This window comes from Hyaena hyaena, unplaced genomic scaffold (assembly GCF_003009895.1).
Source record: "Hyaena hyaena isolate Hyena2069 unplaced genomic scaffold, ASM300989v1 scaffold_249, whole genome shotgun sequence".
NCBI classification, from domain to species: Eukaryota; Metazoa; Chordata; class Mammalia; order Carnivora; family Hyaenidae; genus Hyaena; species Hyaena hyaena.
Genome location: NW_024080880.1, coordinates 122,675 through 135,395, shown reverse-complemented (window position 1 = coordinate 135,395; position 12,721 = coordinate 122,675).

Below are 12,721 nucleotides of genomic sequence, written 5' to 3'. Positions count from 1 at the left end.
CTCATTTATGATTTTTCCCCATGGCTCCTAGGACTTCTTGGCCCAAAATCTACCAAGGACACACGGAATTAATGCTGCCTGCATACTGAAGAACCTTTGCCGATATCCTGAGGTTATCCTGACATTATTGGTTACTTTAAGCTGGCACTTTCCTGCAGGCTCTAGAATGCTTTTACAGCTCTACAAATTGCTGTAAAGGTTAACTTAATTGATTCCAAGAGAGACAGATGACTCCCTAGCTGGGCAGCACCCATGTGAGAACAATAAAAACAAGCTCTCTTTTTATCTCTGGTAAGTGAAAGAATGACAGGTTTCAGCAACATTTTCAAACACTCTGATTTGCATAGAGCCACAGATCAGAAGAGTGACTTTTAGTACTTTACAATGCAAAAATCAACTCTCATTCACTGTTCCGTTTATCATAACAGATGTTCTGATCAGCATTCCCAGGTCACCATGTACAGTGTACATGTTTATATAATTACAAGAGAAAAGAGGTTAAAATGTTGTGCCTCATCCAATACTGCCAAAATGAACCGATACAACAATTCACACAGGGGAACAGCAAGAGAGTAAATGCAAGCACTATAAATATACATAAGCCACAACCTAAATTGTTTCCCAGCCCAACCTCCAGAAATGGATTTCTCCCAATAGACATACAAGAACCAATATATATCCCTAACTGCCCAGTGTGACCTAGTTGAAGGCAGCCTAGAGGCAGAGATGGAATTTCCACTACATTTGTAGGATTCCATGAATATGTATTTAGCTTTTGTCAGAAGGCAACAAATATCCCCTAGCTGTAATGTGAGTAAAAGTGCCGTTTGTTTTTCTTCTCACATACCTGTTTGTGACACAGAAAATGTGGCACAAAGTACACTTTAGAGGAAGGAGAGGGAAGATTATTTATAAACAGATTCACAGAATGAAGATACAAATGTACACAAATGTAAAGATACAAATCTAGGCAAACATATTCTTCCTCTAAAGCCGGGAAAGTTTTTCTTGGGCTGTGATGTACCCTGCCTGCATCTAAATCCACCTGAGTTTTCTCTGGTATCTGTTGTTTGACTTTTATATATTTAAGTGCTGATACAGATATAAAATGTTCAATAAAACTATGCCATATTTATGTGGATTTATAGGAATAATTAAAAGCCATCACAGTTAGGTAAGTGTCAACAGAGTGGTAGTTTAGAGCCTGAGATTCTAGTCCTGACTTGGCCATTAACTAACTCTGAACCTCTAAAAGTCAATTAATTAAGTGTTCTGGGCCTCAGTTAACCTTGCTGTGAAACTGAGAGGCTTAAAGGACTCAAGTAATATGAAGGCACATGCTGTTCTTTTTCATCTCCTTCACTCTGGTACCCAGCACAGTGCTTAGCACACAGGAGATATTCCATGAGTATTTGTAGAAATGGATGCATGAATTATTTAACAAATAATGAAAAAGGCACCCGTAAGATGCTTGCCAATCTGATCTATCCATGACATTATGTAGTTAATTTGCATGACAAAAAACCCTTAAAATTAAATTCTGGTTCAGAGGTGAATGTGTGTTTTCTGAAATGTGTAATGGTATCTAGAAAGTCATATTACAGCATCACAACCCAAATCCCCCGTCAGTTCAGTCTGAATCACGTACCTGTCTGAAGAAAGCAAATATAATGACTTAGCTGAGTCATCTAGTGAGAGCCCAGTAATACAGGCAAAGTTGAAGACCTCATCTGTGATCAAATTTCCACTGATGGTGACTTAATTAACCACTGACCTTGCACTGAACAGCAGAAATCATAACTGTGGATTTCTGTCAGCCTCCTGCCTTTTCTATTCATGCCACATCCATGAGGAAATTATTATCTTATCCAAGAATAGGAAGTGGGCTCTACTTTCTAGAAATAGGTTATGTATTTGAAATAATCCAATCATTATATTTCTAACCTATGAAATTATTATGCTAATGAGATACTCTCTATAAAGCCATTTTCTATGACTTTTATTTGAGCTTGGAAGAAAATATTAGGAGGAAATAATACTGATTTTAGCTTATACCAAGGTAATCACAGAAAGTGTCTAGTCACCTTGTGCCTACAGAACATTTAACTATCTACATAAAAAGGAAATATACTGAGTTACATATTTTTTTAAGTTTATTTATTTATTTTTGAGACAGAAAGAGAAAAAGCATACATAAGTGGGGAAAGGGTAGAGAAAGGGAGAGAAAGAATCCCCAGCAGGCTCCACACTGTCAACGTAGAGTCTGACTGACACAGGGCTCCATCTTGTGAAGCATGAGATCATGACCTGAGCAAAAATCAAGAGTCCAACGCTTAACCAACTGAGCCACCCAGGCACCCTGAGTTAAAATATTTTAAAAAGCATACCCAATTTTTAGCAATTTAGAGAGCAAGTATTTAAGCTTTGATCTCTTGTTGTTGTTTTTAGATACCTTCTCTAATGTGGATTGGAAAGAAAATGAAGGAAAGATGGAAGAAAGGAAGGGATGCAAGGAGGAAGGGAAGGAGGATGGAAGGAAAGGAAAGGGATTAGAATACAAGAAGAACTGATGACTTTAAAGCACTTGGTATTGAATACAGTGTTTCCATAAACATGCGCAGATCCACTATTGTGTAACAAGAGTATTTACATTGCTCACTTAGAAAAATTAATTGATTGGTTCAAGATCACACAGCAGGAAGGTGATATAGTCAGGACTTAGGTCCCATATATTTAAACATCAAACCTTTCCATTGTATTTCAGCCACAACATAAGTATTTTGTTGAGAGGTAGACATTCATTAAAAATTGTAAATAGTGGCAATTTATCTATCATAGAATGATATTCAACCAAAAGGGAGAGTTATAAATTAATGAGATTGTTCATCCAGTAATTATGTAAGATTTAGAAAAATTATTAACTATTGTGAACCCCTCTCATTTCACTATATTGTTCTGTTATTTCTACAGATTTGTAGGTCTACTTTAAATTACGAGGTTCAAGCCACTCACTGTTTTGAAGACTTAGTACATTTAATTGTACCTAAAAAAGGAAGCTATTCAATATTATTTTTTAAATGTTTTGTATTACTATAAAAAATTAAAATATCATGTATTGTTCAGTACAAAGCAAAAAAAATGTTCATTATCACATAGGTCATTACATATTTAAATAAATTATTGGCTTTTTACACTATCATTATGTGGATAATTAACCAGTCTTCTTATCTTCTAACAGCACTTCAAATAGCATAGTTTATCATTCTTAGGTCTGAAACTTCCTTTTGGCCATTGATTAAAATGAGTGTTACAAAATCTGGAAAATGTTCTTCTTAAAGGCAATATTTACTTCTACTCTAACACCACTTCAAGCTGTGTCATTTATCAGTTAAGTATACGCTGTCTTGTCTTGTTCTTTATTCTCATCATGGTTTTGTGTATATTAAACTAGGTTCCCATGAAATCTCATGGATCTAGAAGGGCAAATGGAAGATGTGTGAAATTTTTAAAAATTGACTTATTGCTAGTTACCAATACTATCCATTGGATATATTGATATCATGCTTGTCATATTATAGTTGCACATTAGATATTACATTACATTTTAACTTTAAAATACTTATATATTAATTTTATCAACAGGGAGATTTTAAGCCAAGTTTTCAAGTGGTAACAATTAACCTTTTAATGAGAAGCAAGGGTTTCAATTTACTTTTTAATTTTCTTGGGATCATTTGTATCTAACCTTTTCTACTCCTAACAAAGATAAATCCTTAAAAGAATTTCAATTCTAATTTTAGTACTTTGCTACTATGCTACTATATACTTTCAGAACACTTAGTTATAGACAAACTTTTATACTTGACATAAGCATTACAGAAGTAATTATTATACTTTATATTTTACATGACATAGTATCTCCTTACACCTAAAATCCATTCTGAATAGAAACCACAGTTGTAAAACTTAAAGAAAGTGCATGCACACAGTTCTTTTTTTTTCTTATTCTTAGCAATTATAAAAGCAATTATGAACAAGATTGCTGGTCAGGTGTGTGAAATTCCTAGTTGTTAAAGCCCCAGCTCATAGCCTCTGCTTTAATGAAATATGTCATACAATACATAGTTCTCTAATATCATTTAACCTATAAATTGTGCTTCTGACCCTTTCATCACTCAAACAGAGAATATAAAGAATAGAATTCATTATAAATTCATGGAGCTTCTAAAACATGAAGAGATACTGGTTATAATTCATTCATGAGTTATTTTCAGTTTATGAAGGAAGGTCTTGCCAAAAGAGAGTAAAAAGCAAAGCACGTTAAATCATAAAATTAAATGCACACTTTGCTAAGTATGGTTTTTAAGTTTCTCCACAAATAATTCCAGCCCTAACCTCACTCCACATCTGAAATTAAATAAATCTTTCTCATATCCAGCTTACCAAAATTGTGGTTATGCTATTCTCTGCCCTCACAATGATCCCCTTCAAAATGTTAACAAAATACTCACCTACCTCTAAGGTAGCTGTGATGAAGCCAGCTAAGTCAACTACTCTATCCACCTTGGCTTGATGTGAACACATTGGAATTTATGAAATTCTCCTCTATTAAATAAACACTGATGATGAATTTGTTGATTATTTCCCCTTTTAAGTCTACTTCACATCCATTATTTTCAGTTGAATGATAAGGTCTTTGAGACCAGAGATTGTGTCTTTGACACGCTAGATAAAAGAAAGTTAATATATTGAAAGTATGCTTTGGAATGCATTATGTAAATGAATCCAACAGTAGAATGGTTTCAACAAGAAGTAGATTGAGAGCTACATTAGATCCTAGTATAACAAATAAAAGAGAATATAGGAAATACAAAGATGGCAATCTTATTCTTAAAGATAATCTTCTTTGATGAGGGCTTAAAGTAATGTGGTGTGACCCACTTAACAATTCAAATAAGTGATCAATCCATATTAGCGTTGACCATTCTCCTTGAAAGAAGTATGAATACAATTGTTTTTTTCTATGCTGATTCTAGGTAAATACTATTTATTTTGAATTTTATTCTGGAATTATGTTAACACCAACATGGAAAAGTGCAGAAATAGTAGTATTTAGAGGTGCTAAGCTCCAATACTGGCATTGAAACACAAGACTTTCTTTAAGTCATCTAGCCAAATAGGCTTAAAGTCTTCATTGTTAAAACGTGAGGGTTTATACTGTATTATCTTAAGTTATACTCCCATCTCTAAAAAGTCTATCATTCATTTAGTCTCCCCCTCTGAGAAACAGAATAATTCAACTTTTTTAATGAAAAAAAAAAAAACGCACCATGAAATAATTTCTGCTTAAGAGGAATTATTAAAAAGCATGAAATAATTTCTTCTTAAGATGTACTGTCTGTTGGGGTGCCTGGGTGGCTCAGCCGGTTAAGCATTGGACTTTGGCTCAGGTCATGATCACTCAGTTCATGGGTTCAAGCCCCACATCAAACTTTGCACTAACAGTGCACAGCCTGCTTGGAATTCTCATCTCTCTTCTCTCTATACCTTTCCCCTGCTCACATTCTCTCTCTCTCTCTCTCTGTCATTCTCTTTCTCTCAAAATAGATAAACTTAAAAAAAATTCAGTGAGCAAATCCCAAAGTTAAAAAAAAAGAGTTATTATCTTGTGTCTTAATAATCATTAGAAGAATTGTAAAAAGAATCCTTATTCTACCTTATTCTATTCACATATCATTAAAGTTGCAAATATACAACAAAAGTGAGGCTACAAAATTATACTATAGTATATCTAAAGAATAGTGAACTCACTATAAAAAAAAAGTATGATGACCACTTTTCATAGTTGGAGAGAAAAACAACTGATAAAGTGGCTTTTGGCTTCAAACAACTATAACGTGTTTTCTTTAGCAGGGAAGAAATAATATTACTTTAATGTTGATTATTGAATTCCTTGTAGTAAGGATATTTATCTCTGTTTAGGGAAACAATGGTAGGGTACTTAAATTTTTTTTCTTTTCTCTTTCTTTTTTTTTTTCTTTTAAGAAGAGAACATTTGAAGCAAAATAATACTGATAACTAACATTTAATGAGAACTTTCTACCATACTATACTTTTCTAGGTGCTTTACATTTATCAATCCACTTGCATTCTTGCAAAAACACATAAGAAATGAAATCACAACACAGAAAAGTTAAGTAAATTTCCTAGGGCCACAGAGCTAATAAAAAGCAGAGGAGGATGAGAACCAATAAGGCCTCAGTCCAGAGTCCACACACTTAAACACTAAACTTTGTTGCCCCAAGGATATGCTGAGACACAGGAAAGACACACCGATCTGCTTAAGAATTAGTAAAGCAGGATTGGAGATAGGAACATGTGAGCTAAGAAGAGTTGTAGAGGTGCTTACAGTGATTAGGAAGTCCAGTAATAAGCCATGTTATGTCATATAAACAGGAGAGAATAAATAAAAATTCAGGAGGAGAAAAAAAAGAGCATTGTTCAAATAATTTTTAAAACTATGTAAGTTTAATATTCGATTGAATGTAAAAATTAATGCATGTGGAAAAAAAGTGGCGGGGGGGCGACCTGGGTGGCTCAGTCAGTTAAGTGCCCGACTCTTGATTTTGGTTCAGGTCATTATCTCATGGTTTGTGAGTTTGAGCCCTGCCTGGGGCTCGCCAGAGCCTGCTTCAGATCCTTCAACCCCCTCTCTCTCTACCAGTCCCCTGCTTATGTGCAAATAAGTTCACGAGCTCTCGCTCCCAAAAAATTAAAAAAAAAAATTACTGTATTTGTTCTACCCATACAACCACTCAGTAAATTCTATCCTACTTCATGACTGTGGGTAGATGATATTTGAGGAAATCAAGGAGTAGTTTTTTGTTGTTGTTGTTGTTGTTTGTTTTTTCTTTTTCTTTTTCTTTTCTTTTCTTTTTTTTTTTTTTTTTGAGGGATCCAGAAATAGCTGCAAGCGCTGAGACCAAGAAATTTAGAGGAAGCAACTATAGCCTCAGGTGACTGGGTAAAATGCCATCCCCACCACTGCCAAAGGATCCTCAAAGGACTGGAAAGGGTCAAGTCCAATGGTCTCAATGACATTTTGGTTTTAGTTCAATATTCCCACTAACAGTTCTTTAACAATTCCTACTAAAACAGAGAAAATTCTTGCTATGATACAGTGATGCTAATGGAACAGTAGATGGGATATTCATAGAAATCATGCAGGAACCAAACGTCTTCTGATACTGGAAGCTAACTTACGTTTCCTGATGCTTCTAACAACACAGCAACACAGATACCCATTAACTCAGCATTGTTTTAGAACTGAGGATGCCTAAATTAATTTATTCAATAAGTTACTAGGTGAATCTACTTAGTGCTAGGGAATAGAGCACTGTACAAAACAATCTATGCTCACATGGTTTACATTCCAATGTGCTTATATTCTAATTCAGGATTTAATACTGGCCATCTTAAATGATGATCCAACCATTATCTTTTTTACATATACTGAAATCAACACAAAAGTGCAGATAGGGATTTGTTCAAACTTACATAAGACATTTTTTTAAGTTATTCACCTTGGCTATACTATCTCAGGGATCACTTGAATTTTTATTAAAGGAATATCTCCCAGGATATAGAAAAGCCTTAATTATTGTTCCCATCTCCCCATTCAGTTAAAACATTGCCTCTATTCCAAGGGTTTTTGAGACTACATTTATGGGAAGGTGGTAGAAGGTGAATCAAGTGTTATTAATGCTCTCTCATCTTAGAATATTATCAAGCCCACCTCCCAGAGATACAAAATTCTAAAATCTACTCACTGCTTTTGCCCTTTATTCTGGCTGTATCTCTTGACCCTATTCAATTCTTTCTGTCATCTCTCTAAATGGAAAGGCCAATACCATCCATCTAGAGTTTTTGTAATCACACAGAGTAATATAAGTGAGATAATCTAGTAATCCACACCCTAGTAAAAAACTGATATTGTTTAGAACAAATTAGGCCTCTTAGGTAAAAAGGTGAATTTCTAGAAGAAGGATGTTGGTAGAAATGAAAACAATGAAAAAAGTAATTGACTATCTCTCTGTGACATACTCTTCATTCAGTTATTTTGCCTGTGAGTGGGGGGAGAAAAAAGAACATGGAAAGAAAAATAAATATCAGTTTAAAAGCAATTCTGTGTGAGTCAGTTGACCAGTGACCTGAGAATCTCTTGGTGGCATGATGATCAAAAGGTGTTGTAAGAATTCAAGTGCCAAAATCAGTTTAAAGTTTAAAGTTGTTTGCTATTTAATTCATGATGTGCTGACTCTCAGAGACTTACATATCTTTAATATAAAAGAACAGCAGCATTCCACATAACATTTTTTAATTCATGGATTTGGAGCTGAAGTATGGAGAATCAAGGACAAGAAGTTGTAAATAATATTTAGGCTAACCCTAGAGCAGAGGTAGAAAAAAAGGGTGCAAAACACAGAGGAAAAATATTGGTAGAAACAGAAAATCAAGACCAGAAGTGACCAAGAGAATACAAGGACACAGAAATTGGGTCTGTGACAGGCTAGTCTATTCAAATTTGAGGAGTTAGAGATTCTAGATTACTTGTGGCATGTGTATATATGTATGAAAATATATACACACATGCATACAAATATTTACATACGTACATATGCATATGTGGATGTCTGTGTGTGTACACAATGCCTATTCTTACATTCAGCAGAGTCATAAAGCCACACTAGTTTGGTTTATCTATAACCAAATAGACTGTGGCATCATCTGGATCAGGAGTCTGCAAACTATGTCTCTTAGGTCCAACCTAACAAGCCACCTATTTTTTTAAAAATAAAGTTTTATTGGAACAAAATACCACCCATTGGCTTACATGTATATTGTCTAAGACCGTTTTTGTGATACAAAGTAGACTGAGATAATTGCAGCAGGGTTCATGGCACTCAAATAAAATATTTATTCTCTGGCTCATTACAGAAAAAGTTTGCTTACCTTTGACTTAGATCATCACTCTCCTAATCTCCTGACTTCCCACCTTCTGACTGTCCCTGCTCTCCCACTTTTCTTCTCTCCTTTCCTTCCTTCTAGGTTTTTTAAAAAAATTTTAAACAACATTCATTTATTGAGTGCCTACTGTTATGTCCTTATATTTAAAAACTATTTTTAGAGCAGTTTTAGGTTCACAGTAAAATTGAAAGGAAGGTACAGATACCTTCTATATACTGTATTTCCCCATACATGCATAGCCTCCTCCATTATTAATATCCCTTACCAGAGTGCTATATTTTTTATAAGTGATAAGCCTACATTGACACATCAAAATCAAAGTCCATCAGTCACTTTAGTATTCACTTTTGGCTGTACATTATAAGGATTTGGACAAATGTATAATGATATAAATCCACCATTACAATATCTACAGAATATCTTCACTGCTCCAAACATGCTCTGTGTTTCACCTACTTATCTTTCTCTGCCCCCCACCCCTGGCAAGCAGCACTCCTTATTGCTATCATAGTTTTTCCCTTTCCAGAATGTCATATAATTCAAATGAAATTGTATGTAGCCTTTTCAGATTGGCTTCTGTCAATTAGTAGTAGACATTGGGTTTCCTTCCTTCATGGCTTGATAGCTCATTTCATTTTAATACTAATATTCCCTTATCCATACTTACATTTACCTATTTGCCTACTGAAGGACATCTTGGTTGCTTCCAAGTTGTAACAATTATGAATAAAGCTGCTATAATCATCCATGTACAAGATTTGGTGTGGACATAAATTCTCAACTTCTTTGGGTAAATACCAGGGAGTGTGATTGCTGGATTGTATACTATGTTTAGTTTTGTAAGAAACTTCCAAACTGTCTTTCAAAGTGGCTGTTACATTTGGATTCCCAACAGCAATGAATCAGAGTTCTCATTGTTCCACATGCTCACCAGCATTTGGTGTTGTCACTGATCTGGGTTTGGGCCATTCTAATCAGTGTGTTGTGATATCACATTGTTTTAATTTTCATTTATCTGATGATATATTATGTGAAAGAACTTTTCGTACTTAACATCTGTATATTTTGTTTGGTGAGCTTTCTGTTAAGGTCTTTGGCCCCTTTTTTAGTCGAGTTGTTTTCTTACTGTCAATTTTTAAGAGTTCTTTTTATATTTTGGATAACAGTTATCAGATGTATCTTTTGTAAATATTTTCTCCCAGTTTATAGTTGAGCTTCTTTTCTTTCCCCCTCTTTATTTTCATGTTTTTGACTCCCCATCATTGTCTCTAAGGTAACTATTTCAAATTTCTCAGGATTTTGGAAAGTCTATGAATGTCAACTTGCAGTTTCTCTGTATCTACACTTCCCTCCTTTCATTTCTATGTTCCTCAAGCTTAATTACCCAAATATTCCCTGATCCGAAAGCTTCCAGACTTCATTATCTTGCCCAAACTTATTCTCATGTGCTTGTCTACTAATATTCACTATTGTCCCTCAAAAACAATATATAAACATCCCTCCAATTCTTACTCCTTATAATTTAACACCTTACTCACCTTTACCCATATTTTTAAGCTAAAAGTATTTTTTAAACATAACCCGTATGTCACTGCCTCTACTTTTTACCATTTATCCACACCATAAATTCCTTTAATCTGGTGCTACCTGGCTATATTTAATTTTCCTTAGAAGTCACCAAGGACCAACTGATACTCAGTTTTCTGTTTTCTTCCTCCTTATAATCTCTTTGGTATTGGCTTTTGTCATATCTTTATGGAAACTCTTTTCCCACATGGTTTCTAAAAATTCCATTCACATGGAGACTAAAAATTCCGCCAGTACCCAAGTAAAATACTAGTAGAAACATTACTAAGTTTTCCTCAAACACAGGCTATATATCTTAACCTCAGGCCGTTTTTGTAGTTCTGCTTTCTTTGCAATAAACATGTTTTTTGTTTGATACAAGCTGTATCTACTTCAAGTTGTGATACAACTGTCCATCAAATACATGATACTGATATATAAGATCCAGGAGCACAATGTCTTTCTTTTTGTTTATTGTGTCTCCAGTTACAGTTACACATTAAACACTAAAAAACAATTGAATGCATTTAATATCTGAAAGAAAACTCAGAGATCATCTCCTCCAGCCCCTTTTGACTTTCTCATTGTTAAAAAAATAAATTACTGGGAAAGCTGGAACATTAGAGTTCATTCCAGTACATGTTTCCACATTTTAATGCTGTTTCTATTATATACTAAATTGTTATGGGATATTTTCCTTTTTAAGTATCTTTTAAGATAGTAATGACTTACTAAATTAAGAAAATCAGCTACTGTGATTATCAGAAATTGTGAACTTAATGTATTATCCAACACTTAACACTTCATCATTTTACTCTTCCATATATATATTTTTTTTCCTTGTGGCTTGGTTCAGGTGATGTTAGCATATCCAAATACACATATATTTTTCATTGGGGGTATATTCATTTTAGAGAATCTTATAACACACTGTATCTGAAAATTCTGTAACATTTTCCAATAGCATGAGACAAAGGTCCCCCAAATACAGTATTATACCTACAGTAACATATGAAACTGTCATCTATTCAAAAACTAAATCTTGCTTATTCAGAAGTAAAAAATGAAAAAGTCAACTTTAATATTACTTGGAGTCATCTGTTGGCAGCATAATCTATAACACCTAATTTTATGAGATTGAGCTCAAATATAAGCTCCCACTCATCCCACTAAGATTTGTTGACTGCTTTTCATACTCAAGGCACTATTCTAGCTTCTGTAAGGATAGAAATAAACTCTATAGCTCGAAGAAGTTATAATGAAGGGAAGAATAACATTATGCAACTGGGCTTTTGTTTTCATATCTGAAAATGATGATAAAAACTTCTGTCCTGCCAAACTCACTGTATGCTTGGAAGACTCAGATGAGAAGTGAAAGCATTCTGTAAAATATAAATAAGTATACAACTCTTAATTATTCATTTTATACTGACTACATGATAGCAAATTATCAAAGACCCAAAAAGTGTAAAGCAGTGAGGCCTGTGGCAGATATGAGAGGGAGGAATCAGCATGAGGCAGAGAGGGTTAGGGAAATCTTCATAAAAGAAGCTGCTTGTTTCCGTCATCACCTATACTGTGGAAATTGTCTATCAGTGTTCCATTTTCTCCCAGTCTCTTCTTGCTCTCATCTATTGCAAACACTCCCAGACTAAGCTCTTACTAAGTCTTCACAGTCCTTTTGTTAACATCTTTAAACACCCATTAAATTTGGGAAGAAACATTTTAAGTTCCTTATTTGGAGGTGTTTCAGCCTTATTTCCAACTGCTTAGTTTTCCTTACTTTCCACTCCAACTAAACTCTTGCGATAACAATTGCCTAGGGGCGCCTGGGTGGCTTAGTCGGTTAAGCATCCGACTTTCGCTTAGGTCATGATCTCACGGTTCGTGGGTTCAAACCCCGCGTCGGCTCTGTGCTGACTGCCAGCTCAGAGCCTGGAGCCTGTTTCAGTCTGTGGCTCCCTCTCTCTCTGACCCTCCCCTGCTCACACTGTCTCTCTCTCTCTCTCCTAGAAATAAATAAAACACTTGAAAAAAAAATACAATTGCCTATCATTAATTTGGTAACTTATTTTTATTTGTTCCAGCATGATTTAATGTGGCCCATTTGTCAATTAATCATGTAACC